Below are 12,319 nucleotides of genomic sequence, written 5' to 3' on the forward strand. Positions count from 1 at the left end.
TTGCGCAAATGAGAGGCGCCCCTTCCAAAGAAGGAGTGACTCGTCAATTGCTATATTTTGCTCAAGAACGTATAAAGACTTAAATTTTTTGTTTAGGTGCTCAATGATGGGCATGATTTTATCAAGTTTGGTGGACGGCACGGGCAAAGTGGTATTGTCTATAAAATGGAGACAACGTTTGATGATGACGAAACGGTTATAAGTCATTATTTCTTTAAAATTGCCTATTTGGAGTTCTCCAATCGCGGGATACCAATATTCTCTCTCCACATAATCTATAACCAGTGACTGTAACATTAAAACTGCTAAAAACCGTAGGATTTCGTCACTGGTCACGTCTTTCCAACGGCTTAATCTAGAATTTTTCTTGGATGGTATGGTTGACATTATTAGCTGAGCACCGTAGCGGTTGGTTTCGCGCACGATGTGAGCAATAATATCAGCATCCCAAATCTTGAAAAAAACATCTAAGGGAATTAAATCGGCGTTATCAAACGTTGGTCCAGTAGATGGCACAGTAAATGCTTCCCTGACAGACTCAAAATTTTCCGGCTCGCCTCGCCAGTCAAATTGAAGCAATCCACTTCCGATCCCACCACGTTCCGAAGCTCTTGGTCGGCAGCATTGTCCAGCTCCTGTATCGCCTCATCTAACTCTTGTTCAGCAATACTGTCTAAGTCCATCGGAAAATCACCGATTTGTTTAGGTTTCAAGGAAATATCGATCATACCGACCATAATATCCGCCAACTCATCTTCATCTATTTCGCTGCCTTCGCCAGGCTCTATGAAGTCTCGCTCTATATCGATATCGACGTCTGTTGTAAGTAAGAAATAAATTATTTTAGGATTTGGTTCACCCTATCATCTTATGGAGGCGATACATGAAATTCAAATAAAACTTTAAGTTACCCATATCGTAATTGCTTCTTCCAGAGCCAGGCGCTGTTTGAGTGCCGGTAGAAGCTGAAACAGTTATAAATTTTTAGAAAGTAAGTTGAAAGGAAAAGAAATATAGGTATTTTTTAAATAATATCATATCAACTAACAAGGTGTAAACCCCAGGAATTCTATCTCAGCTGGCAAGATATTTTGAGGCGATGCAGTACCCTGGATGATCCCCGTTGAGGGCGAAAATTGGATCTTGCGTTTCCTGTCAATAAAAAATTGTAGAAACTGTAAATTTTGTTTATAATTTGTTTTAGAATCGGCAAAAATTAATTTATTACAGAAACAGAATAACCTACTTTGCTTGAGATGGGGTCCCTGCAGAAGGAACGGCCTTTAGGAGGGGAGGGCATATCTCCTCATCCTGGGTGATTTCTGGAAGAAAATATCCGGCAGGTGTGCCCTCGATGTCATCATCCTCATCCTCCTGCTCCGCGGTGGTAACTGGAATAAAAAAATAAATAAAGTATTACGTAAGCCGGAGCAAAAACTAACTCTGCTATAAGAAGTTTTAGCCTTACCTGTAAAATGCTGTGGCGGGCTTATAGAGCCGGCAGGTGTGCCTTCGATGTCATCATCCTCATCCTCCTGCTCCGCGGTGATAACTGGAATAAAAAAAATAAATAAAGTATTGCGTAAGCCGGAGCAAAACCTGACATCTGCTATAAGAAGTTTTAGCCTTACCTGTAACATGCTGTGGCGGGCTTATGGAGCCGGCAGGTGTGCCCTCGATGTCATCATCCTCATTCCTGCTCCGCGGTGGTAACTGGAATAGAAAAATAAATAAAGTAGTACGTAAGCCGGAGCAAAAACTGTCATCTGCTTTAAGAAGTTTTAGCCTTACCTGTAACATGCTGTGGCGGGCTTATGGAGCCGGCAGGTGTGCCTTCGATGTCATCCTCATGCTCCTGCTCCGCGGTGATATCTAGAATTTAACAACGAGGATATTTACTAGAGAGAATGAACACAACATAATATGCCTAACTTTAAACATGATTGAGTTTAACTCTGTTACGAATTCTAGGTTTTGACTCAAATGAGATTTTGACAGATGAATGAAGTACCTACGGAAATATTATTAATAAAGTATTATACATTTACCAATCGGGCGTTGCTGTTGCAATTCCCACGGCTGACGTATACGTGGAGGGGGACAGTTGGTACCCCAGGTAAAAGTGGGCATGGCCTCCACATCCGCGAGTCTTCACTGCCTCTTCCTTTGCCCTTTCCCTTTCCTCTTCCTCTTCTGTAAATAAATAAAAAAATGTTGACCTGATACCATGCACATGTTCAACCAAACAAGCTTATGAGCAGTTAAAACATTGAATTTATTTCTAACTTTACTTACTGTGGTTCTGGAGCATCTGGCATTTTAAAATTGCCTACTTGCTTTGCATCGCGTAGCCTGGACAGTCCTTTTTTTGATTCTCAGACAGCAACTTTTCATGTTTTTTATCCTTATGCCTTGCCATCTTGGCGACTTTCAATTGCTCTGTCAATGAAGTAGGCCTAAAATCCAAAATTTTATGAATGAATGTTACTGGAACAATTATATACAATAAAGTTAATTTATTTAGATTTTACCGTTGTGAAATTCCAGATGGGCCTGGAGAAGGTTCCACTGCTGGCACTTCTACGTTTTCATCTCCAAGACTAAACATAAAAAAATATTTTAGTGAATGTCGGAAGTTTTACTTACAATTAATGATTTAGTTTGAATTTAATATTGCTTACGGTGGAAAAGACAAAGATCGGGCACAGCGTGGCCTACGGCCACCCCTACTACCACTGACACCGTTCCGACCACCACCTCGAGCACCTCCGCGACCTCTCGCCGCTCCCAAGCCCCGACGTGGTCTCATAGCACCCTGACCACTTTGGCTTACAATTTCTGTATCACATGCAATAAAAAACAAAAAACCAAATAGAAGACAAAAAAAAAATAAAAACCAGCAGCAAGCATTTCACATTCACAAGCGGTAAAATTTAATAATATGGTCAATTTCGGACAAGCGTATAGAAAAAAAACCAGTCCGGAACGCACGATTACTCCGTCAGCACCTAACCTTAACTGCATATAAATAAAAAAACATTCAAAAACATTTTAAATAAGCCAAAGTAACGTTAAATATATTTTCCGGATTTCGGTCCCGCGATCTCACGGTGTGCACGTAGCCTTATATGCACCATTAACACTTGTTAGTCAGATTTTAATATTTCTGACTCAAAAATGCTTCTAATTTTAACGTCCCGGCTAGAATTTACATGATCATAACGTTAATAATCATTTTGATAGTATTTAGAATTATAATACAACCCAAATACATCAAAATTGAAGATAAAACTATTACGTTAGCCGGGAAGCGCGCGCCAAAAATATACCGTCAACTTTATCGGGTTCAGAAAAGGACAAATTTTATGTTTCACGCTGAAAACTTTATTTCTACAGTTTAGTAGTTTACTTACCTTGATAATAATAAAAATCCAAGTAAAAATACTCACCGTAAGTATTTAAATTCTTCACAAATCGGCACAACACATAATCACAGCACTCGCGAACCACACATTCGAAAATGTCAACTTCAACTTTGTTTTTTTTTAATTTTTTTCTAGGAATGGAATACGGTTTTATGGTTTTAGTTGGTTGGAAATTTATCAAAGAAGCAGGATAGATATATATAAACACGCTAATGAACGAGGAAGACGGATATAATTCATAAAACTAGAGAAAGGTCTAGTCGAAAGCGCTTGTAGACCACTAGTCCACACGGGCAATTTAAGCACAGGTAATCTTGTAGACTAGTGGTCTACGGGGCATATTAGGTGCAGAAAGTGTGTAGACTGGTAGTTTTACGGAGCAATCAAGCGGCTATACCTGATAACATTTACCTTGCTTTGGAGGCCTTCCTTCAGTGTACTTCTGTAGTTCCATTCCATAGATAGGTACATTACTTTTGTAGTAATTTTAAGTCTTTCAGGTCAAAAGGATAAGAAGAAGCAGGCAGTGCAGCCTGCACTGCGCGCCTGGTAGGAGTCATTACAGTTTTGACACACACAGAGCTAGGTATGTGTTGATGTTACACGTTAATCGTTAATATCACTGGCACTGCATTGTTTCAAGCATCCACCACACGGTCCAGTTGAAAGTAGTGTTTAAGATTGACACAATTAGATTGTCCTCTTAGATAAATGTTTGGATTAACTTTGAAGATGATACTCATGCCAGAGACATCATCATACCAGCTAAGAGTCTTTTGTTTCGATGGGGCCTCCTCGCAGTCTTCTTTCTTTTACTGGTCTTGGGCGGTAAACGACGTAAAACAAATATTTCTCGTTGATCCTTCTATTTGTATATTTAGAAGGTTCTTTATCGCTATTTAAGCTATTTTGAGAGCGGCAAGGTCTTCCTAATGATCTGCAGGTGAAATCAGTGGCCGGAATTCACAAAAAGCGCCGAAAAACTGATTCATGTACTTAATTTTAAGAAGTTTAATTTTATCCGGCAAGTTTAGAAAACCGTATAAAATTAATTTAGAATAAGAGTTTAACGTCAAATGAAATGTTTGCTAGAATAGCTTTTTGTCGCCTAAACCTAAATTGAGTAATTTAGAAACGTCATTCCTAAATTTAAGATTAGGCGTCAACTAAAATGTGCCGCCAGAATGCAAATCCAGTTTTTGACATTTAAACCGTAATCTTAGCTAATTTAAATTTAAGTTTGCCTTCCGGAATCGGCACCAATATAAAATAATATAAAATAATAAAATTATATGACTCTTTTAATCATTATAATTTTAGCTATATTAGGTGACATTCATTGCCACTATGAAGTTTATTAAACAACCGGATTCGTTGCAAATTGACACTTTTTGTTTAGACACGCAAAACAAAAATATCCGTCATGGTAAACTATTACCTAATACAATCAGGTGTATAGTGTGCGGACCTTCTAATTGCGGGAAAACAAATCTTGTTATTGGTCTTCTTTTGCATAAGGATGGGTTGCAATTTAAAAATGTTTACGTGTATTCAAAAACATTAGATCAACCAAAATACATATTTTTGGAAAAAGTCCTAGACATGGTGCCCAGTGTCTCATTTTCAAAATATAAGGATAGTGAAGAAGTTCTCAGCCCCCAGGATGCTAAACCAAATTCAATAATTATATTTGATGTCGTAGCGTGTGAAAATCAGAATAACATGCGAGATTATTTTGCGATGGGTAGGCATCGAAACATAGATTCGTTTTATTTAAATCAAACTTACAGTAAGGTTCCAAAACAACTAGTACGAGCCAATGCTAATTTGATTATTCTGTTTAAGCAAGATGAAATAAATATGAAACACGTTTATGATGAACACGTTAACACAGATATGTCCTGGAAAGAGTTCCGTGAAATGTGTTCTAAAATATGGAGTGAACCATATAGTTATTTGGTGATCAATAAAGATTGTCAGAAAAATGAAGGATGTTATAGAAATAAATTTGACAGTTTCGTATTTTTTTATTGATCATATCATTTTTCTGATATATAATGTGATGTTACTTGGTAAATCGGGTTATTTTGCCTAAAGATTTAGCAGAAGCACAAACTTATTTTCATAATGGAAGCTTGTTTAAAACGCCAAATAGTCAATGCAGCAGAAGCTGTTAAAAAAAAGGTTAAGAAATTGCGAAACATTAATAATAATATATCGTTTATTTCAGATTTAAAAATCCATACATTAAAAAAAAATATACCACAAACAATTAAAATAGTAAAAGTCAAATTCAAATTACAAAATAAACAATTAAAAATTAAAAATCAATAAATAAAAATCAATAAATAAAAACGAAGTGGTCCTATGCGGTATGGCGGCCTATCCACACCTTAAGAAAAGGCGAGTCCCACCGGTCCACCAACGCCCTCAGGATGCCGTTAGGGCTGTCGCGCGCCCTCGCTAGAAAGGAAGCGCATCGCTTTCTAATAATGGCTGCAAAGCCGTCAATATGCGCTACCGCGAACATTCCCGACGCACTACAACGCCGCGGCAGCCCCATCAGGACCCTGAACGCGTTGTTGTATTGGACGCGCAGGTCGCCGTATGCCCGTCGCGTACAGTCAGCCCACAGGCTGCACGTGTAGAAGCTCTGACAATACGCCTTGAAAAGCGTTACTTTTACTTGAGAACTACATCGTGCGAACCTGCGAGCCAACATATTACAACGTATAACACCATATTACAACATTGAAACCGAAAATGAAAAAGCTTTGAAATCTGTATTCAGACCTATAATAAAAATTTAGAAAAAATAGAAAATTAATTATTCAAATGTTCGGGCCCATCGATAACCCTGCAGCGCCATCTGTGATGTCATAAAATTACGTTGTAAACGTCAAAAATCACTAGATGTCGCTACAAGGCTCGTCTGGTCCGAAATGCTTCGTAACAGTGCTTGAAAATAAGTGCTGCATGCAAACAATACTACTTTGTGGGCCTGGAGATGTTTCCCCTCGTCCGCGAGGGTGACATCAACTAATGTTTGCGTGTTCAGCAGCGTTGTCCACATCGAGATGAAGTTCGGCTGGTGGTTATTCCACCTCAAACTATATTGCTGAGACATCTTCGACACAGTTTTAATGGTTTTCTTATTATATTTATACCGTGGAATTGCCAACCTGAGGATGTTGAGGGGCGAGTTGTGGGCCATGCCCTGCAGCGGGAAGTCGACGGGCCGGGAGTCAATATAGCTTACGGGCACGGGGTGCGGTGGGCAGATGAGCGCCATCTGCTGCTCCTGTTGCGGTACGTCATCCTTGACGAGGTCCCTCGGCGGCGGCGGCGTCGTGCGCTCTCGTTTGATGCGGCTCTTGATGCTCGGCCGGTTGTTGGGGTAGCCCTTCTTTTTGTATTCGAGCCATAGAGTGTGGTTGTTGACGCCGAAAAGGCGCGCGGCCTTGCAAAAGCCTATGCCGCCGAAGCGCACGGCCTCGAGAGAGCGCTAGAAGTTTTCCTCGGACCGTGGGTTGGTGGCGCGGCGGCGCTTCTGCTGCTGCGGCGGCTGCTCGGGTGCGGCGGCAGCGTCCGCCACGCAGCTGGGTCCTGGCGAGGGGCCTGCCACGCCGCCCACTCCGCCCACGCCACCAACGCCGAGCGCCTGCCCGTACTCGCTCAGCCCCGCGTTCATGTACTGGCTCATGTTGTTCATATAAAAAAAACAAATAAACTGTAAAAAATAAATAAATAAATGTACATCGCCTCGCCCTGCAGACCGGTGCTACCCAAGCACGCATTCGAGTACCGCGGGTACGTATGATCCATCATACTCCACTGTCCTCCTTGAGCCATTCCTGTGTTACCCCCCATTCCCAATTGTTCCAAGTATTTTGTGCTTCGGATGTTTGTTGGGAACCGTCGACGGCCCTGTCGTCGTGATACTCCCGGCTGCGCCGCTGCGGCACCGAGCTCAACGTGATCGCGTCGCCGCGCACCACATTCACCGATGGGCCGGACTCCTCGCGGCCCTCTTCCTCCACCATCTGCCCCGAGCCTGCCGAACTCCTCCTTCGCCCCCGTTTCCGCCTCGGCAAAATGCTTGGCGAGGCAGCGTGTCGCTGCGAGATAACGGAGTCGGTAGGGAAGTCAGCGGACGTGCCCTGTGACCGCGTTAGCAGTGTCGAGTCCGGCATCTCCGTCAGACCCTTTATCTTTAGAGTTTTCGCTGTATCCAGCACCTGTGGGAGCTGTTCCTTTGTGACATTAACTTCGCCGTAATACATAAAATCGGCCATTGTTCGCAGATCTGCGAAAGTGACATCTTTCAGGATCACGATCGGATGCCGAGACGGGTTGTACATAAACAGTGCCTGAAAATAAGTGCTGCATGCAGACAATACTACTTTGTGGGCCTGTAGATGTTTCCGCTCGGCCGCGAGGGTGACATCAACTAATGTTTGCGTGTTCAGCAGCGTTGTGAACATCGAGATGAAGTTCGGCTGGTGGTTGTTCCACCTCAAAGTATATTGCCGAGACATCTTCGACACAGTTTTAATGGTTTTTTTATTATATTTTCTTTATGTCGCGGGAGTGACGGACGTCCGACGTAAGCCGAAGTCGGTATGGATATATCAATATATCCTAAATAGAATAAATCTAAAGAGAAGTTATTTTTTGTCTGTCTGTCTGTCTTTCTGTATGTTCCTTATAGAAACAAAAACTACTAGACGGATTTTGACGAAACTTGGTACAATTATTCTTCATACTACTGGGCAGGTTAAAGTATACTTTTCATTACGCTACAATTAATAGGCGCAAAGAAGTGAAGGGAAATTTTGGGAAAACGGGAGAAGTTACTGCATTTTTTAAGCTTCCGTCGCGTGTGCAGCCTTAATGGTTAATGTTACATAGAAATCATGTATGACGGAAATATCTTCTAAATATATACGTCGTAGCAGTGGTGTCAGAAAGGGTCGGCGTTAGAAGACAATAATGGCCATCATTAGTATCACAATCATTTTATTTACTTCCACATAGTTTTTGTATTACGATTAGATAAAGTCACAGCATAAGGTTCACACCCACGGCAAAATCACGGTATTTGTAACGGTTACACAGTTTCTCGAAATCTAGCGCGCCTAAGAACGTTAGCGCGAAGGGGCCCTCCACCACCCATGGTTCCTATATTCGGACCGAATCATCGCGACATGTGTACGTACTTGTTAGGTGCTCTTTTCCGATCACATTTCTTGACGTCCCTACAAGTTATAGGTGAGCGACTATAGCACTCCACTTTCCGATCGTAATTATTCGACACGTCCGCTCATGACGATGGTTAGCGGTAGACTACCCGACTAGAACGGCAGTGCACGTCCGCTCAACACGACGACTCTGTAGTGACTCCCGACTTCACCCCGCTCTGGTCGTACGCCACCTCTCGTCGGAGCGTTGCAACTTCATGACGGAAGTGTTGCCACTTCATCATAGTGTCTGATTTGATCAATTTCTCTTCTTAATTCATAGCTAACTCCGATACGGCCATCCTGCGCGACACACGTCTTCGTGTGTTAATCTCAAACAATATACTACAGCACAGTATCAAAGTTCGCTCGGTCATTCCTGACCTAACATGAGACTATAAAGGACTCTGCCCGAGCTCTATTTGTGACTCAACATGAGCTCTACTTGTGACTCTACATGAGCTCTACTTGTGACTCAACATGAGCTCTACTTGTGACTCTACTTGTGACTCTACATGAGCTCTACTTGTGACTCTACATGAGCTCACATTACATCATGATAAATCATCAACTAACAATACACGGACCATTGACCAGTATTCACATACACACACAACCAAACTTGAAAATTAAATTACTCTTTACACTAAAATCAGCAGAGTAACGATATCTCACAACCAGGCATCACTACCACCTAAATCGAGCGGTAGCAACTCATGCCAGTTACACCAAGTGACGATATCTCAACACAGTCGTTGCTGCCACCTAAATCGAGCGACAGCAACTCATACCACTTACACCAAGTGACGATATCTCAACACAGCTAGCACACAAACTTTACATTTTAGTTGGTAGAATAGTGGTCAATGGGTTACACAATTTCTTCTACATCACTAATTTCTAATTCGTTTGACTGATTCTACGGGAGGTCAACTTGACTTAGAATCAGGTACAATGTCATGACCAAATACAAAGTCAACATGACATCCGGGCCTCGACCGCATACCTGTAGTTTCTGAGACGAGCAGCACAAAAGTGGCTGCAGCCCCGAACACTACAAGTGCGCAGCTTCCTATCAGAGTTGCTCCGAAACAGGTCAATGGGTTACACAATTTCTTCTACATCACTAATTTCTAATTCGTGTAGTTTGCCTAATTCTACCGGAGTTCAACATAGACAGATTCAGGTACAATGTCATGACCAAATACAAAGTTAACATGAAATCCGGGCCTCGACCGCATACCTGTAGTTTCTAAGACAAGCAGCACAAAAGTGGCTGCAGCCCCGAACACTTCAAGTGCGCAGCTTCCTATCAGAGATGCTCCGAAACAGGTCAATCATAGCTTTCGTTACTCAATCAAATTAATCAACATTATAACACATCTACTGCAATGACAACAGACTGTAATATTCCTCCCCAAACTGCGGTTACGCTACAAAACAGTCATGAGTCACAACATCCCCTCCCGGGATGGCCACCATGGTCCACGAACACAATACGACAGAGCACCCTGGTATCTCACACACACAAGTCATAAAGTCACAATGTAGCCACCAACACCTTGAGGAAATATTACCGAACTTACACAATTAGGTACTGCTTCGGTATGATCATCATTTAGAATGTTTTGCTCCAATTTTCTCACTAATGATTTACTTTGTTTCGGGCATTTTCTAAGCCTATTTCATTTAATCATAATCCAAATCATTTTACTTCGCAATGTTTACTTCACTTCATTACGATTACCAATTTAACTAAAGTTTACAAAAGAGAACTTTCTGCACTATATTCGTTTGTATCCTATTACAACTTCCCATTTTTCAAATCAGGTAAAACAGATACGACTCACCAGGACTTATAAGAATTTCCGATAAAAGATCAACCACTGCTCTTGTGACATGGTTTAGGTCTTCAACAGCGCCAGTGCAGCAAGTCCGGCTGGTATACAACGCGCTGCCACGATGTCGTCACTTTACGCAGCTCAGCCCGCGCCACTTGCATAGCCGCTTGCAATACACCAGTTGCCGAACCACGTGTCAAGTTATGACATGAAACAAAAGAATTCACTGTGTTATTGTATTCACATGACTTTCTTTCAATCGGTTTAAAAAGATTCGATGAACGACAGTAGATTACAAAACACGTTATTTAACGAGACTTAATTATCATGTCATGACTAACCTCCTCCTGTTTGGAGTGAGAAAATACAACTTGAACCACGCAGGTTAAGCGTATCTACACCAATTCGAAATATTTTTAGACCAAAAAACAAAGATTTAACAATGATGAAAACAGATTGGAAAACGCGGTATGATTGACACCGATTGACACAATATGTCTCGTCAATTTTCTTTTTAAAGAAAGGGAAATAGTAATTTCAAAGTTAATTTTAAATCAATTTCCTCATTATTAGAAACGAAAATTCACATAGCAATGAAGACAATAACAATAAGGTTCCAATATGAAAACGACTCACCGTAATAACAGTTTTCAAGTTGAGGTACTGTTAGGTTTAATTAAATTTGTCGGCGTTAGTTATGAATTAAGAAGAGAAATAGATCAAATCGGAAAATAAAATGAAGTTACATCACTTTCGTCATGAAGTTGCAACGTTCCGACGGCAGGTGGCGTACGGCCAGAGCTGAGTGAAGTCGAGCGAGTCACTACAGAGTCGTCGTGTCGAGCGGACGTGCACTAGTAGTATATTATTGGATATTCTGTCCCACCTATCGTTCGCTCTGCTCACGACCGTTCGCTGCGCTCACTTAGGTGGGTGGAATGCCCAATAATATAAGATTAACATCGTAATGTGTATATAAGGTAAACTAGATGTCGCGTGGTTCGCTCGCAGCAAGCTGCTCGCGTGTCCTGTATTAGTTCGAAGCTTTGTATGGCGGCTTCATCTTGTTTAAATAGGTCTGGTAAAATCAAAAAAGTTCTAGGTGCTATAGTTTTGCCAGGCCGTAGGGTGTCTCCCTGATGCGGAGCAGTTTTCCAAGATGACGTTTCGATCACACCCCTATACATCATTTTTATAACCGAGACATTTTCTGGAAAAACAAAATTTCGTATGGCGGCCATCTTGTTTTTCGGCCATTTTGTTTTTTTTTTACCGGCAATAAAATTTGACTAAGATTTTAATAGGTTTGGTGGAAAAAAAAATGTTCCAGGTGCGATAGTTTTGCCAGGCCGTAGGGTGTCTCCCTGATGCGGAGCAGCTATCGAAAACCCAGACGTATTTTCATACTTGACATGACGTTCCGATCACATTCCTATACATCATTTTTACCCCCGAGACATTTTCTGGAAAACCGAAATTTTGTATGGCGGCCATTTGTTTTTCCCGCCATTTTGATTTTTTTTCACCAACGATGAATTTGACCCAAGATTTTAAATAGGTTTTGTGAAAAAAGAATCTTCAGGTGCGTAGTTGCGCCAGGCCGTAGGGTGTCTCCCTGATGCGGAGCAGTTTCTCCCAAGATCTGGAAGTTTTCCCCATACTCACCGGGAGGTTTTGATCACTTTTCTCATACATTATTTTTACCCGCCGACGCTCTTCTGGGAGAACAATTATGTCAGTGAGTCAGTGAGTCAATGGGTTTGCAGCTATATATAATGGTGCCGATTCCTGCAAACACCAACTTAAATCTAAA

General features: G+C 41.5%; 2 pseudogenes; both read right to left on the minus strand.

Annotated features, from left to right (window-relative positions):
- Nucleotides 1-16: 16 nt before the first annotated feature.
- LOC126381693 (uncharacterized) lies at nucleotides 17-3,473 on the minus strand (annotated as a pseudogene).
- A 2,317-nt stretch (nucleotides 3,474-5,790) lies between these two features.
- Nucleotides 5,791-8,874, minus strand: LOC126381686 (protein bric-a-brac 2-like; annotated as a pseudogene).
- Nucleotides 8,875-12,319: the final 3,445 nt, after the last annotated feature.

Source organism: Pectinophora gossypiella, unplaced genomic scaffold, assembly GCF_024362695.1.
Source record: "Pectinophora gossypiella unplaced genomic scaffold, ilPecGoss1.1 Pgos_84, whole genome shotgun sequence".
NCBI lineage: Eukaryota > Metazoa > Arthropoda > Insecta > Lepidoptera > Gelechiidae > Pectinophora > Pectinophora gossypiella.